Source organism: Dendropsophus ebraccatus, chromosome 10 (genome assembly GCF_027789765.1).
Source record: "Dendropsophus ebraccatus isolate aDenEbr1 chromosome 10, aDenEbr1.pat, whole genome shotgun sequence".
In the NCBI taxonomy this organism is placed as follows: Eukaryota; Metazoa; Chordata; class Amphibia; order Anura; family Hylidae; genus Dendropsophus; species Dendropsophus ebraccatus.
In genome coordinates, this window is record NC_091463.1 from 99747446 (window position 1) to 99767791 (window position 20346).

General features: G+C 43.8%; 1 protein-coding gene across 5 annotated transcripts in view; it reads right to left on the reverse strand.

Annotated features, from left to right (window-relative positions):
* The window catches only part of PCDH11X (protocadherin 11 X-linked), a 953301-nt gene that overhangs the window by 833764 nt on the left and 99191 nt on the right, over positions 1-20346 (reverse strand). The gene's annotated exons all lie outside the window — the stretch shown is intronic.

Sequence of the window (20346 nt, forward strand, 5' to 3'; positions counted from 1 at the left end):
CCCTGAGATAGGACGCCATAAACCTACTGACAGAGTCTCTTTAAGGAAGATAAGCACTCACAATTCGGATCAAATTCAATCAGATTCAATTTAACCATATTGAACTTAAAACAATTGGATACAGTGGCGTAGCTACAATGAAGGCAGGGAAGGCGACTGCTATGGGGCCCCTGCAGGAAGGGGGCCCGAGGAAGCCTGCCCTGCCTTCATGGTAGGTACTGACACTGACATCCGACCACTGTATCCCCAGCGGTCCAGAGAGGAAGAGGGACCCGCCACTGCACTGTTTAGCCCCCTCACTGTAGTGCCGGGTGAGCGGGCTGAACAGAGGAGCAGGACCTGCCAGGTCCTGCACGGCACAGGAGAGGGATGAAGGACCTTATGGTCACATGACCCAAAGGTCCTGAATACTTCTAAGAGAAGATCAGCCCGGACTATAGGAGGAGGAGGGGGGAAGCCTGGGAGCTGTAAGTGCTGTGTATGTGTGTCAGTGAGTTTATGTATGTATGTATCTGTGGGTATATGTATATGTCAGTGTGTGTATATATGTATCTGGGTATATATTTATATGTCAGTATGTGTATGTATCTGTGGCTATGTGTGTGTGTGTGTGTGTGTGTGTGTGTCAGCAATGTCTGTAGCACTGGTGTATATGTGTGTGTATGTCAGTAGTGTCTGTAGCACTGGTGTATATGTGTGTGTTTGTGTATATGTAAGTAATGTCTGTAGCATTGGTGTATATATGTGTGTGTGTGTGTGTGTCAGCAATGTCTGTAGCACTGGTGTATATGTGTGTCTTTGTGTATGTCAGTAGTGTCTCAAGTGATTGACAGGTTTGCTCCCAAAGATGTTCTGCAGCAGCTTCTATTAATGCTGGGCTCTAATAAAAGAACCCACCACTAATATCTGCTGCATTTTCTTTTATTTCTGGTTGAGTATTTCTTATTACACTGAGATGATTTCCCTGTGTACAGTCTATTCATGGTGTATACATCAGCACTAGTGTAATCACATTACAGCGTATATATGTGTGTATGTCAGTGGCGTATCTGTATATATGTTAATGGTGCCTCTGTGTGTGTATATGTGCGTCATTGTCTGTCATTGTCAAGAAAAAATGAGGCAAAGGTATAATATTTATCATAAAGAAAGATGGTGAGAAAAAAGTCTTGAACTAGTGGCCAGAAGTGGAACTGCAGCAGCTCTCCTTCCTTACGGCTCCTCCTTGGCCCCATGTATAAATGTGATTTCTGAGGACACAATATTGGATGGTGTCACACCGCGGTGATGGAGGGCTCGGCCGTTCTTTTTGGGTGATTTACTCTCGGCCGTTCTCTTTGGGTGATTTACTCTCGGCCGTTCTCTTTGGGTGATTTACTCTCGGCCGTTCTCTTTGGGTGATTTACTCTCGCTATCGGATGCAGATTTATCATGAAGATTTCTTATCTCTATTAGAGTCCTGGAGAAAACTCTGGAATATCGTCAGAAATAATGGACTATAATGAGCGAAAGCGACTCCATCAGTATTATATACAGTGTACACAGGAAGCAACCCCTTTAGCTATCAGGGTATGCTGGGAGTTGTAGTGTAGCTGGAAAGCCACAGGATGAGGAACATTAAAGGATTACTCAGGTGAAAATATTTTTCTTCCAAATCAACTGGTTTCAGAAAGTTTTATATGGATTTGTAAATTACTTGTATTTAAAAATCTCCAGTCTTCCATTACTTATCAGCTGCTGTATGTCCTGCAGGAAGTGGTGTATTCTCTCCAGTCTGACACAGTGCTCTCTGCTGCCACCTCTGTCCATGTAAGGAACTGTTCAGAGCAGGAGAGGTTTTCTGGTTCAATTTTTTTTTTATATGATTTTTTAAGAACATATTACAAAAGAGAAAATTTATAAGCACTGAATTTAGTGCCAACAGTAAACATGTTTGTACAACAAGCTAACATATGAGTTAACAAAGGAGAGGTTTTCTATGGGGACTTGCTGCTGCTCTGGCCAGTTTCTGACATGGACAAAGGTGGCAGCAGAGAGCACTGTGTCAGACTGGAGAGAATACACCACTTCCTGCAGGACATACAGCAGCTGATAAGTACTGGAAGACTGGAGGTTTTTAAATAGAAGTCAATTACAAATCTATATATCTTTCTATTGAAAAAAAAAAAGACTTTTGCCAGAGTACCCCTTTAACCTACACCAGTAATGGGGAACCTGCGCCCCCCCCCCCCCCCCCCCAAAGAATTACTGTTCAGGCATGATGGGATTTGTAGTTTTGCAGGTGCCCAATAGCCTCCTCCTTTATGGCGACCAAATTACATCACAATTGTTAGAAGATTTTACCAAATTTCTACAAAAACAATTTTAACCCTTTAATAACCATTGATAGGCCTATTTATGGTGGATGCTGAGGGTTGTAATCCACAGCCCTATGTAATAATCCCTGCAGGGGTGCCCACCCAAATACTGCTCTGCCACCAGGGGCCATTAAGATTGAGGGGTCAGATAAGGGGGCGCTCTGCCCAGTAATGACCTCTTCTATGGGATATTCTGGAGTAGCTGAGAGCCCCCTGCGCCGCCGCCTCATATGGGATCACTTTACCCGGCGCCGTCTGATGGCGAGATTTCATTTCATGCCCAGAGACTGACTGGCACTAAATGTCACCAGCCGCAAACAGCAGCAACTTCTACAGATTCCAGGGGAAGAGAGAAAACAAGAACCGAGACGCCGAAAAGCGCAAGTGTGGACAATGAGATATCACTGTTATCTGTGCTGTTACATAGGACTGCAAGTGACAGCTACTACATTATCTGTACTCAGAGATATCACTGTGTTATCTGTGCTGTTACATAGGACTGCAGGGGACATCTACTACATTATCTGTACTCAGAGATATCACTGTGTTATATGTGCTGTTACATAGGACTGCAGGTATCATCTACTACATTATCTGTACTCAGAGATATTACTGTGTTATCTGTGGTGTTACATAGGACTGCAGGGGACATCTACTACATTATCTGTACTCAGAGATATCACTGTGTTATCTGTGGTGTTACATAGGACTGCAGGTATCATCTACATTATCTGTACTCAGAGATATCACTGTGTTATCTGTGCTGTTACATAGGACTGCAGGGGACATCTACTACATTATCTGTACTCAGAGATATCACTGTGTTATCTGTGGTGTTACATAGGACTGCAGGTATCATCTACTACATTATCTGTACTCAGAGATATCACTGTGTTATCTGTGCTGTTACATAGGACTGCAGATGACATCTACTACATTATCTGTACTCAGAGATATCACTGTGTTATCTGTGCTGTTACATAGGACTGCAAGTGACAGCTACTACATTATCTGTACTCAGAGATATCACTGTTATCTGTGCTGTTACATAGGACTGCAGGTGACATCTACTACATTATCTGTACTCAGAGATATCACTGTGTTATCTGTGCTGTTACATAGGACTGCAGGTATCATCTACTACATTATCTGTACTCAGAGATATCACTGTGTTATCTGTGGTGTTACACAGGACTGCAGGTGACATCTACTACAGTTACCATTGGCCAGGACAAGCTCTCCCCATCTCCTGGCACTTCACCTGCCTGACCTGTCTATAGAGAGTGGCACACTGGTGGGGGGTGTCATGGTCGGTGAGTGCTGTGATCAGTAATGAAGCCCCCCTCCCGGCTCTTCTCTCATTATCGCCTCTCAGCCACTTATGGACAATTTCTCGCCTTTGCCCAGGAACCTGCAGAACATGCGGCGGCACAGCGCCGTATAATCACAGACATTACGGTATAATCAATAGACCTGCCATCTGTCCACAGGTAAAAGATGCATGAAGGTGTCACCCATGAGACCCCCGTAGTGACTCATCGGCGCCATCTTCTAGTGTTATGTGACTCAGGGGTGTGAATACTTTAGCAGCCGATATTTTGCTCTCATATGAACAGTAGACAAATTCTGGGAACAGTCTTGGTCCTACTACTTTGCATCTACAGCTCCTATGCAGATCTATGTGTCTCCATGGTAACAGACTACAAGCCATCTCTGTGTAGTCAGACCCAGCTGTCAATCTCATCTATCTGACTGTAAGGGAATAGAGTGACTGTGTGGTGAGAAGTTCAGCTCTGCTACATCTGTAGAGGCGATACAGTGTATGAGAATCTACATAGCGGCCCCCATCTCTAGCTCATCCTATCACACCAGGCCTGGGGCAGTTTCTGGCTATTGCCCCTACATGGTGTTGGCTGTGAGGGAATTGCCCCATTTGCCCCCATCTCCGGGTATCAGGGTGGATACAATGTAGTTGTAGCTGAATATAATTCTCTAAGCGAGAAATAACCCAGATGTGGCGGGTGAATATTCAGTAAGATAAAAACCTCCCCAGAAACGGGATCACCCAGCGGCCACTCAGTCAGATCCGTGCGGATTAGAATAAATAAATGCTCATTGCTATTCATCACCAGGAGCCGAAAGAATCCACCGCATCAAGTGCAACCGAGTCCACGGGCAGCGATTCTGTGCACAGCAGAGACCAGGCAGTCAGTTACCACAGAATACTCACTATACATGGTGTTACATGGGACTGCAGGTGACGTCTACTACATTATCTGTACTCAGAGATATCACTGTGTTATCTGTGCTGTTACATGGGACTGCAGGTGACGTCTACTACATTATCTGTACTCAGAGATATCACTGTGTTATCTGTGCTGTTACATGGGACTGCAGGTGACATCTACTACATTATTTGTACTCAGAGATATCACTGTGTTATCTGTGCTGTTACATAGGACTGCAGGTGACATTTACTACATTATCTGTACTCAGAGATATCACTGTGTTATCTGTGGTGTTACATAGGACTGCAGGTAACATCTACTACATTATCTGTACTCAGAGATATCACTGTGTTATCTGTGCTGTTACATAGGACTGCAGGTGTCATCTACTACATTATCTGTACTCAGAGATATCACTGTGTTATCTGTGCTGTTACATAGGACTGCAGGTGACTACTACATTATCTGTACTCAGAGATATCACTGTGTTATCTGTGCTGTTACATAGGACTGCAGGTGACATCTACATTATCTGTACTCAGAGATATCACTGTGTTATCTGTGGTGTTACATAGGACTGCAGGTGACTACTACATTATCTGTACTCAGATATCACTGTGTTATCTGTGCTGTTACATAGGACTGCAGGTGACATCTACTACATTATCTGTACTCAGAGATATCACTGTGTTATCTGTGCTGTTACATAGGACTGCAGGTGTCATCTACTACATTATCTGTACTCAGAGATATCACTGTGTTATCTGTGCTGTTACATAGGACTGCAGGTGACTACTACATTATCTGTACTCAGAGATATCACTGTGTTATCTGTGCTGTTACATAGGACTGCAGGTGTCATCTACTACATTATCTGTACTCAGAGATATCACTGTGTTATCTGTGCTGTTACATGGGACTGCAGGTGACGTCTACTACATTATCTGTACTCAGAGATATCACTGTGTTATCTGTGGTGTTACATGGGACTGCAGGTGTCATCTACTACATTATCTGTACTCAGAGATATCACTGTGTTATCTGTGCTGTTACATAGGACTGCGGGTGTCATCTACTACATTATCTGTACTCAGAGATATCACTGTGTTATCTGTGGTGTTACATGGGACTGCAGGTGACTACTACATTATCTGTACTCAGAGATATCACTGTGTTATCTGTGGTGTTACATAGGGCTGCAGGTCTTATCTCTCTATATTTGTGATGTTACATATGTGTGATGGCTCCATCCTCAGCTCGTACAGGACACCCGTCTCTTCCCTGTCCTTGTACATAGAGAACATGTCACCCGTCGGTCTCAGTCTTTGCTTCGTTCTCTTATATGTGACGTTTGTTAGTTTCCTGTGCAGACGTCTCTGATTTCTACAGACAACACCCAGCACTACTCCTGCTTTCCCAGAGACCCCCCCCTCCAGCTATACCGCCACCTGCTGCACACCCTGCAGCCATCACATCTATGTGTCAGTCCTCACTGCAGTCCTGAGATTCTGTTCATGAACCAGGCAGCTCTGGATGAACACAACTATATTGGAAGCATACGTGAGAACACGTAATAGAGGTGACTACAAGCATTGGGGCGTCGTCTGTAAGTGACATCCCTTACCCCCCCCCCCCCCCCCTGTAATATTCCTTTAAGCGTATTTCGTATTTCCCAACACGCTGCGACCTCTTTACAATTGCAGAAATGCTAGAATGTCGTGTTTCCGGGCTGTAATTCTCTGGGTATCAGTGATAATCCGCTAAGAAGAGATATAAAGTGCCTGACATTTCCTTTACAGATACAATATTATATGAAAAACAGCAATAATGAACCCGTCCAATGGATCAACCTTATTAAAAGGTTAACGGTTGGAATCACGCCGCCACCACCGCCGCCAAATCCGGCGCAAAGGAGCCAAATACGCCTCCCTGTACATGAGCGTAATGACTGTATGACCAGACCTTCAGCCAATGCGTCTCCATTCATTATTACTGGCAATACCTCTGCTTGCTGGCAGTCACTGTGTACATGGTCTGTACTCCTGCCCATACAATGGCACTCCTAGTGGTGGTGTGCGTGTACTACAGGCACTGGGCTTAGTCCCTTCCATCACTTTGTGCCAAAGCTGCAGGAAGGAAAGCATATGTCAGTATAAGCAGCCAGGGGCCCTCAGAAGCCCAGGGGGCCACACAGACATATTGTAATCAACTACTGGGCACAGCTTCATACAATGCATCAGATCTCTTACTAGGCCGGGATGACCTTTCAGCCTTTGGCCCCATGACCACTGTTTGTAACATCTGCTGTGTATCCATGTCAGATATTAGAGCAAGTCCACAGATTTCTGCTGTGTATTCATGTCAGATATCATAGAGCATGCCCACAGATCTCTGCTGTGTATCCATGTCATATATTAGAGCATGCCCAAAGATTTTTGCTGTGTATCTATGTCATATATTAGAGCATGCCCACAAATTTCTGCTGTGTATCCATGTCATATATTAGAGCATGCCCACAGATTTCTGCTGTGTATCCATGTCATATATTAGAGCATGCCCACAGATTTCTGCTGTGTATCCATGTCATGTATTAGAGCATGCCCACAAATTTCTGCTGTGTATCCATGTCATATATTAGAGCATGCCCACAGATTTCTGCTGTGTATCCATGTCATATATTAGAGCATGCCAACAGATCTCTGCTGTGTATCCATGTCATATATTAGAGCATGCCCACAGATTTCTGCTGTGTATCTATGTCATATATTAGAGCATGCCCACAGATTTCTGCTGTGTATCTATGTCATATATTAGAGCATGCCCACAGATTTCTGCTGTGTATCTATGTCATATATTAGAGCATGCCCACAGATTTCTGCTGTGTATCTATGTCATATATTAGAGCATGCCCACAGATTTCTGCTATGTATCCATGTCGATATAGTACAAGATGCCCACAGATTTCTGCTGTGTATCCATGTCATATATTAGAGCATGCCCACAGATTTCTGCTGTGTATCCATGTCATATATTAGAGCATGCCCAGATTTCTGCTGTGTATCCATGTCATATATGAGCTATATTAGAGCATGCCCACAGATCTCTGCTGTGTATCCATGTCATATATTAGAGAATGCCCACAGATTTCTGCTGTGTATCTATGTCATATATTAGAGCATGCCCACAGATTTCTGCTGTGTATCTATGTCATATATTAGAGCATGCCCACAGATTTCTGCTATGTATCCATGTCGATATAGTACAAGATGCCCACAGATTTCTGCTGTGTATCCATGTCATATATTAGAGCATGCCCACAGATTTCTGCTGTGTATCCATGTCATATATTAGAGCATGCCCAGATTTCTGCTGTGTATCCATGTCATATATGAGCTATATTAGAGCATGCCCACAGATCTCTGCTGTGTATCCATGTCATATATTAGAGCATGCCCAAAGATTTCTGCTGTGTATCTATGTCATATATTAGAGCATGCCCACAGATTTCTGCTTTGTATCCATGTCGATATAGTACAAGATGCCCACAGATTTCTGCTATGTATCCATGTCATATATTAGAGCATGCCCACAGATTTTTGCTGTGTATCCATGTCATATATTAGAGCGTGTCCACAGATTTCTGCTGTGTATCCATGTCTGATATAATAGAGCATGCCCACAGATTTCTGCTGTGTATCCATGTCTGATATAATAGAGCATGCCCACAGATTTCTGCTGTGTATATATGTCATATATTAGAGCTATATTAGAGCATGCCCACAGATTTCTGCTGTGTATCCATGTCATATATTAGAGCATGCCCACAGATTTCTGCTGTGTATCCATGTCATATATTAGAGCATGCCCACAGATTTCTGCGGCGGAAGTTAAGGGATTACAGTTTACAGTAACGTCGTATTGCATCTCTGAAATTAAATCCACCTTGCATGCAACTGTAACAAATCCGCAGCTGTGAATCATTCCAGGTCAGGATCTGGTTGTGAACAATATTTTTTTTTTCCTTAAAAAAATATGATGAACAATGGTGAATAATGTGCAGATTTGTTATATTATATAAAGCAGCTGGTCATGTGGTTCTGAGCTGGAAAGGAGGAGACTGCTGGGACTTGTAGTACTTATGTCCCTAGGATGCAGGTCGCTGTTTTTAGGCCACAGAGTTCATACAATGTATGGTTCAGGTTGGATTATTGATCCCTGGACCTCTCAGCTCTGACCTTGCTTGCTTTGTCGTCATTGATTTTGGCCGCTAATGGAAGAACCTGACAAAGTGGACGGAAGCCTCCAGCGACATCGTGTAATAGTGACCCGTACAATGTCATCTCCATAGGAACATGTGACCATAACTGGTGACAACTGTGTGGAGCCCCGGAGCCCCCAGCATTGTCTGACCATCCATGATGACCTCTAATCAATGAGAGTAATCGCTGACCAAGTGCATGGATGGAGTGCGCCCCCTACAATATACCATGGAGTGCACCCCCTACAATATACCATGGAGTGTTCCCCCTACAATATACCATGGAGTGCGCCCCTATATACCATGGAGTGCGCCCCCTGCAATATACCATGGAGTGCGCCCCCTACAATATACCATGGAGTGCACCCCCTACAATATACCATGGAGTGTTCCCCCTACAATATACCATGGAGTGCGCCCCTATATACCATGGAGTGCGCCCCCTGCAATATACCATGGAGTGCGCCCCCTACAATATACCATGGAGTGCGCCCCCTACAATATACCATGGAGTGCGCCCCTATATACCATGGAGTGTTCCCCCTACAATATACCATGGAGTGCGCCCCTATATACCATGGAGTGCGCCCCCTGCAATATACCATGGAGTGCGCCCCCTACAATATACCATGGAGTGCGCCCCCTACAATATACCATGGAGTGCGCCCCTATATACCATGGAGTGCGTCCCCTACAATATACCATGGAGTGCGCCCCCTGCAATATACCATGGAGTGTGCCCCCTACAATATACCATGGAGTGCGCCCCTATATACCATGGAGTGCACCCCCTACAATATACCATGGAGTGCGCCCCCTACAATATACCATGGAGTGCGCCCCTATATACCATGGAGTGTTCCCCCTACAATATACCATGGAGTGCGCCCCTATATACCATGGAGTGCGCCCCCTGCAATATACCATGGAGTGCGCCCCCTACAATATACCATGGAGTGCGCCCCCTACAATATACCATGGAGTGCGCCCCCTACAATATACAATGGAGTGCGCCCCTACAATATACCATGGAGTGCGCCCCCTACAATATACCATGGAGTGCGCCCCCTACAATATACCATGGAGTGCGCCCCTATATACCATGGAGTGCGCCCCTAAATACCATGGAGTGCGCCCCCTACAATAAACCATGGAGTGTGCCCCCTACAATATACCATGGGTGCGCCCCTATATACCATGGAGTGTGCCCCCTACAATATACCATGGAGTGCGCCCCCTGCAATATACCATGGAGTGCGCCCCCTACAATATACCATGGAGTGCGCCCCCTGCAATATACCATGTAGTGCGCCCCTATATACCATGGAGTGCGCCCCCTACAATATACCATGGAGTGCGCCCCCTGCAATATACCATGGAGTGCGCCCCCTACAATATACCATGGAGTGCGCCCCCTACAATATACCATGGAGTGCGCCCCCTACAATATACCATGGAGTGCGCCCCTACAATATACCATGGAGTGCGCCCCCTACAATATACCATGGAGTTCGCCCCTACAATATACCAGTTGATTTTAATATTTTTTTTTATTTTGTAGGAGAACCCCTTTAAAGTTGTCCCAAGAGAGGTATTTGCCAGAATAGCAAGATATCCTTAAATGCCCCCTGTACAGGATAGCCCTTATGGCTCTCAGGATTAGTACAGGAGACAGGAGGAGGCATGGACGTTTCCCCTTTATGGTGACCATCTTGCCAGCAGCTGAAGCTTTTGATCCCCAGGCATGATGGGAGTTGTAGTTCTGCAACAACTGGAAGGCCTGAGATTGCCCCCTGTGCTCTAGACTTATAGAAGCTGCTGGGAGGCGTTTGCCATGACGGGTTTCAATACACTCTTAGGGCCTTATTACACGGAACGGTTATTGTTCAGAAAAACGTTAGATCATTTGGATTTGAACGATAATCGTTTAGTGTAATAACAGACACAGATTAAACGACCAACGAGAAATCGTTAGTTGTTAGATAGAATTTGGACCTATTTTTATCGTTGATCGTTTGCAAGGAATAAGACGTCGTTCGGTCTTTTGCAGTAGCGGCGAATGCAATAGCGACAAGAAGACGACTGCAAGAACGATTACATCATTCTGTGTAATTGGGCAAAAGATTTCAGGTCGTTCTCAATAGCGTTCGTTTGAGTTCGTTTATTGTTAGTCGTTGAAAAAATCGCTTCGTGTAATAGTACTCTTAGGCTGAGTTCACACTATATGTCTTTGCAATCCATTTTTGCAAAAAAAGCGGATAGAAAAAACGGATGCGTGTGTGCATCCATTTTGATCCGTTTTTCCACTGAATTCCATTATACAAAAAAACGGATCAAAACGTAGTCGACCTAATTTTTGTGTCTGTTAAAAAAACCGGATCCGGCCTTAGATATGACCAGTGTATAAGATCCATACGAGAGGGTTCACACAAAGTTCCTTAAAGCTGAAGAAGAAGATAAAGGAATGAGCCATCTGTGTGGATCTGCAGAAGAAGCATGGCGGCTGCCTGAGCTGAGCGCCATTAGAAGTAGCGCTGGCTACCGGGAGGCTAATTCTCTCTAGCAGGATGTAGTATTAACCTGCCGCTATTTCCGTCCCATGACCGACTGTTGCACGCATTTCATTTTATTTGTCATAATCTGGATGGCACCTTGCCGCCTCGTATCCGCCGCGTTACGAGGGAGAGACAACCGTCGCAGCTGCTTCTTTTTATGATGACCTTCCTCTCACCTTACTAAGCAGGAATAAAGCCGCCTTGATATTTTAAGATTTATTCAAGCAAAATTGGTAACTAGCGCGCTAAGCACCTAGCAACGCGCTGATTAGGATAACACAGATGGCGGCGGATAGACATTGGACACATCGACGCCTCGTAGAGCAGAAGAATTTATAAAAAATTCAGGGCCTGCTAGAAAATTACTATTTCCTTCTACAGATGAAGCTAAAATCCCAGAAGCCTCTGGGGGCCGCAGCTCAAGACTTTTCTGCCTTGGCTCTGATGAAGGCGCAGACCTACAGTAAGCCGAGTGTCAAAACTAGGGCTCGCAAAGGGTTAAACAGGAATTGATGGAATTAGAAGCCGCCATGTCACATTTCTGCTGAAATATTTATGGATCTGTCATTACTGATGTCTCTTTAATTTTATGTGCCGGGACGAGACGCACCGCCAGCCGCAGGTCGCAGTTTGTCCCCCCCCATATATATTTATTCTGTTTGGTCGGAAGAAACCTTCCAGTCCAAAAAATTATAGGAAAAAACATTTATTTATTAGGAAAACTAACAAAAATCTTACAGCAAAAAATAAAAAGGAGAGAAAAAGAGAGAAGGAAAGTTTGGAAGTGGAGGAAGTAGGAGAGATCGAGGAAGAGGAGGAGGAGGGAAAAGAAGGAGAAGGAGCAGAGGAGGATGAACGGAGAAAGAAAAGGAAAGGCAGGATGAGGTGAAATAAGGAGGAGAAATTGGGAGAGGAGGAGGAGTAAGAAGAGGAGGAAGAAGAGGAAGAAGAGGAGGAGGAAGAGGAAGAAGAGGAGGAGGAAGAGGAGGAGGAAGAGGAGGAGGAAGAGGAGGAGAAGGATAAGGAAAATAGAAAGAAATAAAAGAGAAGTAGAGGAGGAAGAAGAAATGGAAAGAGGGAAAAGGAAAGGAAAGAGGGAAAAGGGAAGGAAGGGAGGGACGGAGGAAGGAAGGAAGGAGGGAAAAAGGGAGGGAAGGAGGGAAAGAAGGAAGGAAGGGAGGAAGAAAGGAAGGAGGGAAAAAAGGAAGGAAGGAGGGAAAGAAGAAAGCAAGGAAGGAAGAGAGCGAGGAGAGAAGGAGGGAAAAGAGAAGGAAGGGAGGGAGGGAGGGAAGGAAGGGAGGAGAGAAGGAAGGAAGGAAAAAAGGAAGGAAGGAGGAAGAAAGGAAGGAAGGAAGGAGGGAAAAGGGAAGGAAGGAGGGAAAAAGGGAAGGAAGGAGGGAAGGAGGGAAAGAAGGAAGAGAGCGAGGAGAGAAGGAGGGAAAAGAGAAGGAAGGGAGGGAAGAAAGGAAGGGAGGGAAGGAAGGGAGGGAGAGATGGAGGAAGGGAGGAGAGAAGGGAGGGAGGAGGGAAAAAGGGAAGAAAGGAAGAAAGGGAGGGAGGAGGGAAGGAAGGAGAGAAGGGAGGGATAAAGGGAAGGAAGGAAGAAGGGAGGGAGGGAGGTGAGGAAAAGAAGTAACAAAAGGAGGGAAAATAGAAGGAAGTCAAAGGAGAAGTAAAATATTAAAAGAGAATGATGAAAAAAGGAAGGAAAGCAGATGGGAGAGGAGAAATATGAAAGGAGAAACAAAGATGAGGATAAAATTAAAAAAATGAAGAAGGGCAGGAGGAAGGAGGGAATGAAAGAGAAAGGAAAAGGAGGCAGAAGAAGAGGAGCAGAGTCAAATGATAAAGGAAAACAGTAGAAGAAAAAGGAAGCATAAGAGGGAGGAGGAAAGAGGAAGAAGGAGGCAGAAAAGAAGAGAAAGAGGATGATGAAGAAAAAGAGAATGGGAGGAGGAGGGTAAGGAGGAAAGAAAAAAGAAAGAACACGAGGGAAAAAAAAAGCAACAGAATATCCGTATAACTGTCCACCTTCTCCTTACTCCATTCGCCAATACAGTTAAACCATCTGTGCAATTGTATAACCAGCCGCCACGTCCTGTGTGATCGGACTTCTCTCTATAGTAACTGCCACGTCCTGTGTGATCGGACTTCTCTCTATAGTAACCGCCACGTCCTGTGTGATCGGACTTTTCTCTATAGTAACCGCCAAGTCCTGTGTGATCGGACTTCTCTCCATAGTAACCGCCACGTCGTGTGTTATGGGACTTCTCTCTATAGTATCCGCCACGTCCTGTGTGATCAAAATTCTCTCTATAGTATCCGCCACGTCCTGTGTGATCAGACTTCTCTCTATAGTATCCGCCACGTCCTATGTTATCGGACTTCTCTCTATAGTAACCGCCTGTGTGATCGGACTTCTCTCTATAGTATCCGCCACGTCCTGTGTGATCAGACTTCTCTTTATAGTATCAGCCACGTCCTGTGTGATCGGACTTCTCTCTATAGTATCCGCCACGTCCTGTGTGATCAGACTTCTCTTTATAGTATCAGCCACGTCCTGTGTGATCGGACTTCTCTCTATAGTAACCTCCACGTCCTGTGTGATGGGACTTCTCTTTATAGTAACCGCCACGTCCTGTGTGATGGGACTTCTCTCTATAGTATCCGCCACGTCCTGTGTGATCGGACTTCTCTCTATAGTATCCGCCACGTCCTGTGTGATCTGACTTCTCTCTATAGTAACCGCCACGTCCTGTGTGATCGGACTTCTCTCTATAGTATCCGCCACGTCCTGTGTGATCGGACTTCTCTCTATAGTAACCTCCACGTCCTGTGTGATCGGACTTCTCTCTATAGTAACCGCCACGTCCTGTGTGATGGGAATTCTCTCTATAGTATCCGCCACGTCCTGTGTGATCGCACTTCTCTCTATAGTATCAGCCACGTCCTGTGTGATCGGACTTCTCTCTATAGTATCAGCCACGTCCTGTGTGATCAGACTTCTCTCTATAGTATCCGCCACGTCCTGTGTGATCAGACCTCTCTATAGTATCCTCCACGTCCTGTGTGATCGGACTTCTCTCTATAGTATCCGCCACGTCCTGTGTGATCGGACTTCTCTCTATAGTATCCGCCACGTCCTGTGTGATCGGACTTCTCTCTATAGTATCCGCCACGTCCTGTGTGATCGGACTTCTCTCTATAGTAACCGCCACGTCCTGTGTGATGGGACTTCTCTCTATAGTAACCGCCACGTCCTGTGTGATGGGACTTCTCTCTATAGTAACCGCCACGTCCTGTGTGATCGGACTTCTCTCTATAGTAACCACCACGTCCGGTGTGATGGGACTTCTCTCTATAGTATCCGCCACGTCCTGTGTGATCTGACTTCTCTCTATAGTAACCGCCACGTCCTGTGTGATCGGACTTCTCTCTATAGTATCCGCCACGTCCTGTGTGATCAGACTTCTCTCTATAGTATCCGCCACGTCCTGTGTGATCTGACTTCTCTCTATAGTATCCGCCACGTCCTGTGTGATGGGACTTCTCTCTATAGTATCCGCCACGTCCTGTGTGATCGGACTTCTCTCTATAGTATCCGCCACGTCCTGTGTGATCGGACTTCTCTCTATAGTAACCTCCACGTCCTGTGTGATCAGACCTCTCTATAGTATCCGCCACGTCCTGTGTGATCGGACTTCTCTCTATAGTATCCGCCACGTCCTGTGTGATCGGACTTCTTTCTATAGTATCCGCCATGTCCTGTGTGATCGGACTTCTCTCTATAGTAACCACCACGTCCTGTGTGATCGGACTTCTCTCTATAGTATCCGCCACGTCCTGTGTGATGGGACTTCTCTCTATAGTAACCGCCACGTCCTGTGTGATCAAAATTCTCTCTATAGTAACCGCCACATCCTGTGTGATGGGACTTCTCTCTATAGTAACCGCCACGTCCTGTGTGATCGGACTTCTCTCTATAGTAATCACCACGTCCTGTGTGATCGGACTTCTCTCTATAGTAACCGCCACGTCCTGTGTGATGGGACTTCTCTCTATAGTATCCGCCACGTCCTGTGTGATCGGACTTCTCTCTATAGTAACCGCCACGTCCTGTGTGATCGGACTTCTCTCTATAGTAACCGCCACGTCCTGTGTGATCGGACTTTTCTCTATATTAACCGCCACACCCTGTGTGATCGGACTTCTCTCTATAGTAACCGCCACGTCCTGTGTGATCGGACTTCTCTCTATAGTAACCGCCACGTCCTGTGTGATGGGACTTCTCTCTATAGTATCCGCCACATCCTGTGTGATCGGACTTCTCTCTATAGTAGCCGCCACATCCTGTGTGATCGGACTTCTCTCTATAGTAACCGCCACGTCCTGTGTGATCGGACTTCTCTCTATAGTAACCGCCACGTCCTGTGTGATCGGACTTCTCTCTTTAGTAGCCGTTTCTGTGGGATCAGACCAGGCGGGCTAGCTTTCAGCCCCACATGCAGGAATGAGCCTCCTTTGTGCTGGCTATCCTCCCGGGACACTCTTGGTTAGTGTTCAGACCTAGAGTCACCTACACATCACAGCCGCTCAGGTCATCACATTCACCCATTTTTCTGGACTTCCAGGCCTGTTCACCTACAGCCGCCATATACAGCTCCAGGACCGGCCCCACCGCCATCATCCATCCTCCCCACCTCTCATCTTCCACCTCGACATTACATTACAGTTCTCTAGATATAAGAGACTGACGCTGTCATCAGGTTGGGGAAGTGTTCACACTTATTAGGATCCTATAATGAGAATATAGGAGTAATGCGTCACATGTCGGCAGTGTCTCTCACAGACATCACACATACGGGATATATAGGAGACGCTTCCCCAGGACTGAGGCCCACACCAAGTTTCCAAGTCTTTCTTTGTACAGGAGCAGCACTTTATGTAGAACTTCATCAGCGGCAACAGAAATATTGTAAAGTCCAATTTCATGGGAAGTTGGGTTTTTTGAATGCTGGAGGAATCTGGAGCACCCAGAGGAAATCTACACGATCCTGGAGAGACCGCAAACTGCACGAGGATGACTGCACCAAAGCTGCAAGGCAGCAACACTATACACTGCCAACCCCAAGCGGGAGGCGGTAATACTCCACATACTACTGACTACTCCAGGTTAGGAGAGAAAATATGGCCGGATATAGGAATCATCCTGTATATAGGAGCAGTATTATAATAGTTATATTCCTGTATATAGGGTCAGTATTATAGTAGTTATATTCTTGTATATAGGAGCAGTATTATAGTAGTTATATCCCTGTATATAGGGGGCAGTATTATAGTAGTTATATTCCTGTATATAGGAGCAGTATTATAGTAGTTATATTCTTGTATATAGGAGCAGTATTATAGTAGTTATATTCCTGTATATAGGAGCAGTATTATAGTAGTTATATTCCTGTATATAGGGAGCAGTATTATAGTAGTTATATTCCTGTATATAGGAGCAGTATTATAGTAGTTATATTCCTGTATATAGGGAACAGTATTATAGTAGTTATATTCTTGTATATAGGAGCAGTATTATAGTAGTTATATCCCTGTATATAGGAGCAGTATTATAGTAGTTATATTCTTGTATATAGGAGCAGTATTATAGTAGTTATATCCCTGTATTTAGGGGGCAGTATTATAGTAGTTATATTCCTGTATATAGGAGCAGTATTATAGTAGTTATATTCCTGTATATAGGGAACAGTATTATAGTAGTTATATTCTTGTATATAGGAGCAGTATTATAGTAGTTATATCCCTGTATATAGGAGCAGTATTATAGTAGTTATATTCCTGTATATAGGGAGCAGTATTATAGTAATTATATTCTTGTATATAGGAGCAGTGTTATAGTAGTTATATTCCTGTATATAGGAGCAGTATTATAGTAGTATGTTCCTGTATATAGGGAGCAGTATTATAGTAGTTATATTCCTGTATATAGGAGCAGTATTATAGTAGTTATATCCCTGTATATAGGAGCAGTATTATAGTAGTTATATTCCTGTATATAGGAGCAGTATTATAGTAGTTATATTCCTGTATATAGGAGCAGTATTATAGTAGTTATATTCCTGTACATAGGGGAAGTATTATAGTAGTTATATTCTTGTATATAGGGAGCAGTATTATAGTAGTTATATTCCTGTATATAGGGCCAGTATTATAGTAGTTATATTCTTTTATATAGGAGCACTATTATAGTAGTTATATTCCTGTATATAGGAGCAGTATTATAATAGTAGTTATATTCTTGTATATAGGAGCACTATTATAGTAGTTATATTCCTATATATAGGAGCAGTAATATAGTAGTTATATTCCTGTATATAGGGGCAGTATTATAGTAGTTATATTCCTGTATATAGAAGCAGTATTATAGTAGTTATATCCCAATATATAGGAGCAGTATTATAGTAGTTATATTCCTGTATATAGGGGAAGTATTATAGTAGTTATATTCCTGTATATAGGAGCAGTATTATAGTAGTTATATTCCTGTATATAGGAGCAGTATTATAGTAGATATACCCCTGTATATAGGAGCAGTATTATAGTAGTTATATTCCTGTATATAGGATCAGTATTATAGTGGTTATATTCTTGTATATGGTAGCAGTATTATAGTAGTTATATTCCTGTATATAGAAGCAGTATTATAGTAGTTATATTCCTGTATATAGGAGCAGTATTATAGTAGTTATATTCTTGTATATAGGGAGCAATATTATAGTAGTATATTCCTGTATATAGGAGCAGTATTATAGTAGTTATATCCCTGTATATAGGGAGCAGTATTATAGTAGTTATATTCCTGTATATAGAAGCAGTATTATAGTAGTTATATTCCTGTATATAGGAGCAGTATTATAGTAGTTATATTCTTGTATATAGGGAGCAATATTATAGTAGTATATTCCTGTATATAGGAGCAGTATTATAGTAGTTATATTCCTGTATATAGGAGCAGTAATAGTAGTTATATTCCTGTATATAGAAGCAGTATTATAGTAGTTATATTCCTGTATATAGGAGCAGTATTATAGCAGTTATATTTTCGATTATTAGTGGCGGTGTTTTTGTAGCTTCCCATACATTTCCTCATCTATAAATTCATATAAATCCAGTACAATATATTAAATTAAAAAATAATGTCTACTGCCTCACATTACTATATATATATATCCCTAAAATGAATAGAGCTTTGGCTGATCTGTCAGACCGTCTCTTGTTTTTTTAGGCATAGAATTGCTAAAACCTTTAAAATCTAACTATCTGATGCCTTGTACAATATACTCCTCCACAATCCAAGCAGCAGCAGCCGCCGTTATGATTGGCGTTGTCCTCCATATCCAGTGTGACACCATTATACAGCCCTGATATACATCATATATATATAATCATTCGGCGTCAGGTTATATTCTCGGTGAAGCTCATGGAGCTGGCAGTGAAGTTATTTGCAGCGGGATCTTTTGCTCCGGAAGGTCCATCCAAGGGCACTTCCCACCTCCAGCCATAGCGCCTGTTTGTTAACTTTAATGAAATGATGTCATGTCATAAAAGTAATGCACTCTCCAACTCTCCTGCCTCTGACTTTTTGCCAGGCTGGGTCATGTAGTAACAAATCCGCTGTAATGTTTCTACAGAATGTAATTGGCTTGCCAGCTCCTCTGGTAACCTTTGCAAGGTTGTCAGAATATATATAAGTACATAGTCCCCCTTTGTGCTTTTTTTTCCTCCTGGTTCTCCTTGTATTTGGTCTCAGGAGAACGGATTTAGTTTGTGCCCTCGGAGGGTTACTTTTATAATCTTTGTCACAAGACAGAAAGCAAGAAAAATTCTGGGATAACACTTCTGCCTCCCGGATTGTAATTGGAACTGAAAATGACACCTCCGTAATCCATTCTCATAACACCGTGCGGCGGAGGAGAAGCAGGAGCGGCTGTAAGACGAGCGGCGGCGGCGGCTTCTGCCCATGTCACTGTCCTCATTCTCACATATCGGGTCTTAAGGTCCTGACGTCTTTAGGAGCCGCCCGGCAGGAGAGATGGGGCTTACACCTCTAGGGACCTAATGACAATGCCGACTTCCCTTGTCAAGGTTGGAAAGGGTTTGGAGAGTTTTTAGGGGAAAGTTTTCCATTATTTTGCAAAGCATCTATCCGGGACTATGGTTTGTTCACTTTTAAAGGGGTACTCCATTGAAAAGAAATTTGTTTCAAATCATCAAAATCATTAAAAATCTCCAGTCTTCTAGTACTTATCAGCTGCTGTATGTCCTGCAGGAAGTGGTGTATTCTCTCCAGTCTGACACAGTGCTCTCTGCTGCCACCTCTGTCCATGTCAGGAACTGTCCAGAGCAGCAGCAAATCCCCATAGAAAACCTCCCCTGCTCTGGACAGCTCCTGATATGGACAGAGGTGGCAGCAGAGAGCACTGTGTCAGACTGGAAAGAATACACCACTTCCTGCACGACATACAGCAGCTTATAAGTACTGGAAGACTGGAGATTTTTTAACAGAAGTAAATTACAAATCTGTATGAATTTTCGAAACCAGTTGAGTTAAGAAGAAAAAAAAAGTTCTGTTGAGTACCCCTTTAAGTGGTAATTCCTCCTAAAATAGGTAACTTTCTTATAGGAAACTTGCCCCAAGGGTCATCTCGTATCTCTATGATGTCCTATGACCTATAAATGTTTCCATATTGTAGCAGTTTAGAGGCCAGGAGGGTTCTTCCTTTTTCATAGGTTTTTTCAAGCTGCCTTCTCCCAATACCTCTTCTTTATGGATTATGGTTCTGGACACTAGGACTGGTTCATTGAGGAAGACAAATAGGGCCCAAAACTAGAGATGAGCGAACTGCAAACACATTTGGGTCAGTCCGACCCTGAACTCTTGG